Below are 3,165 nucleotides of genomic sequence, written 5' to 3' on the forward strand. Positions count from 1 at the left end.
AAGAACATTAACTGGAGGAAAGACAGCATGTTCAGCAAATGGTGCTGGCAAAACTGGATCTCCACTTGTAGAAGAATGAAACTAAATCCCTCTCTTTCAGTGTGCACAAAAGTCAATTCCAAATGGCTCAAAGACCTCAATGTAAAGCCTGAAACTCTGAAACTGTTAGAGGAAAACATTAGCCAAAACCTATAAGATATTGGTATAGGAAAGGATTTTCTAAACCAGACCATCAATTGCTCAGGAAAGAAGGTCAAGAATCAATAAATGGGACCTCATTAAGCTAAAAAGCTTCAGTACATCAAAGGAAGCATCCAAGGGAGTGAAGAGAAATCCCACAGACTGGGAGAAAATCTTCACCAGTGACACATCTGACAGAGGTTTAATATCCAGAATATATAATGAACTCAAAAAACAGAGAATCAAGACAAGAAGTAACCTAATTAAAAGATGGGCTAAGGAGCTGAATAGAGAGTTCTCAAAAAAAAAAAAAGTAAAGATGGCTATGAAGCATCTTAAAAGATGTTCAACATCACTAATAATTAGGGAAATGCAAATTAGAACCATTTTAAGATTTTATCTTACCCCAGTCAGACTGGCTAGCATCAAGAGAAAAAATGATACCAAATGTTAGCAAGGATATGGGGAAAGGGGAACAATCATCCACTGCTGGTGGGGCTGCAAACTGGTTCAGCCCCTATGGAAAGCAGTGTGGAGAACTCTTAAAAAACTACAAATGAACCTACCATTTGACCCAGTTATACCACTCCTTGGCATATACCCAAAGAACTCATCCTATTGCAGAGAAACTTGTACATCCATGTTTGTTGCTGCTCTTTTCACAATAGCTAAGAGATGGAAGCAACCTAAGTGTCCCTCGATTGACAAGTGGATAATGAAAATGTGGTTCATTTATATGATGGAGTTTTACTCAACAGTAAATCAAGATGAAATCATGAAATTGGCAGGTAAATGGATGGAACTAGAAACTGTTATACTAAGTGAAGTAACACAGACTCAGAAAAAAAATCGACCTATGTTCTCCCTCATATGTGGATCCTAGAATCAAATCCTGGTGAGTACGTATCTAGACATAACTACAGGAATCAGGATAATGGAAAGGAACCAGGGAGGTAAAGGAAAAGAGCCTGAAAGAGAAGAACAGTAGGAAACAGGCCTTAATAAGGGAGCTATGGATAAAAATTGGGTTAGTTCAAGGGAGGGGGGAGGGAAGGGCATACAAGGAACCTACAGGATAAAGGGAAAGAAGGAGCTCAAGAGAGGTAGGACCATAGGAGAAGGGTATTATTAAGGGGGAAAATGGGGACACCTTAATTGGGAAAACCATGATGGAAGGGTTAGACAATGCGAGAGATAAATAATGCCTAGCTAGTTTTAAAAACCACAGGGAACTATATTAGTCCAACAACCTACTGCCAAATTATACATACCAAATCAAGAAATATATGTCTAGGCAAGGTTTATCTGAGAACAATTGGTCTTTGCCCAAGATTTATCTACATGACACACAGTAATTAAAAGTACCAGACTGGTGAAACTAACCTTCTTGGATGTTTAACAGACATACTTTGAGGCCTGTACTAATCTGGCCAGAGAGATTTAAAGGATAGTTTTTGCCCGACCTTGCCCTCCAAGGTCGACTAACTTCTTTGGGACTATGGAGCATCTCTCAAAATGTCCTGTAACAGTGGTGAGTCACGTGTCCTCTTTCAGGGAGGCCATGGAGACCCCACCAGATGAACTTGAATCAGTGTCCATTCTACAAAGAGGATGGTTAACACAGAAGAAACATTTCCTCCGTGCTTCCAAGTGAAGCAAGCCACAGCTGAGCAGGACCTTTGACTTATCTTCACATAGATAGAATTGGTAAAAGAAAAAAGCCAGGGGTTCCTTCCAAGCCCATGTAACCCCTGAGGAAGAGATTCTCAAATGACATAAGAGTAAAAATAAATTGGTTTATTTGGGCCAACTGTACAGTCTTAAAGACCCCAAAAGAAATTATAACCAAAGATTAAAGCGATCAGTATATTTCTTCAAGAGTTCAAGGGATTACACTTCCCAGACATTAGACCTAAGTCCATATAAAATGTTATTTGGACAACCATTTCTCATTGATGATTTTGTTTCTCTGGGGGTGCCGACAACACAGCAGACAGTAGCAGGGATAACAGAGTATAAGGGCTCTAGTGGGAGTGAAGGAGGCTATGGGAGGGTTTCATTTGGTAAGTGAGTATATAGTTGAATAAGATGGTTTGGGATGTTCTGTGTGATACACACACACACACACACACACACACAAATCAACAAGTTTTTAAAAATGTATTATATTTGAGGAGAAAGCATAAAAATTTACATCATGCCAGGTGTGGTGGCACATGCCTTTAATCCCAGCACTTGGGAGGCAGAGGCAGGCAGATCTCTGTGAGTTCAAGGCCAGTCTGGTCTACATAGTGAGTTCTAGGACAGCTGGGGCTACAGGGAGACTCTGTCTCAAAAAGAACAAAAAGAAAAAAAAAATTTACATCATGTTAATGTTATAAACATTACCATTGAAATCTACCCAATGACTTTATAGACACACAGGCGCCAAAAATCCGAGTTCAACCGATTATGACTAGTAATAATCAGATACATACAGATTACAGACACATGCACCAAAATCTCAGTGTTAGTAGCAAAAACAATAACTCTTTTTGTAAGAAAGTATATTTTAAAATGAAATGGAGATCTTTTTTAAAGCTTAAAAACTCATTGAATTTTATGTCTTATGGAGCTTATACTGAGTTCAATATTGTATAACTGTATTAATTCAACAGCAAACCTAAAAATTTTATAACCACTTTTGAAAGAGCTGTATCTTTGCTCTGGAAACTGTTTCTGAGCATATAAAGCTATAATGATACGCTTCTTCTAAAAAAAATAATATATAAAAAAATGTAGGAAACAGCATATTTTAAAACAAAATGGAGATCTTTAAAGGGTAAAAACATTCAATTTTATATCTTACAGGGTTTATACTGAGTTCAATATTGTATAACTGTATTAATTCAATTGTGAACCTAAAAATGTACAGCCAATATTGAAAGAGATGCATCTTTGCTCTGGAAGTTGTAATTGAATATTTTAATGCTGTAATGAAATGAT

Source organism: Nannospalax galili, unplaced genomic scaffold, assembly GCF_000622305.1.
Source record: "Nannospalax galili isolate Female #2095 unplaced genomic scaffold, S.galili_v1.0 scaffold182, whole genome shotgun sequence".
NCBI classification, from domain to species: domain Eukaryota; kingdom Metazoa; phylum Chordata; class Mammalia; order Rodentia; family Spalacidae; genus Nannospalax; species Nannospalax galili.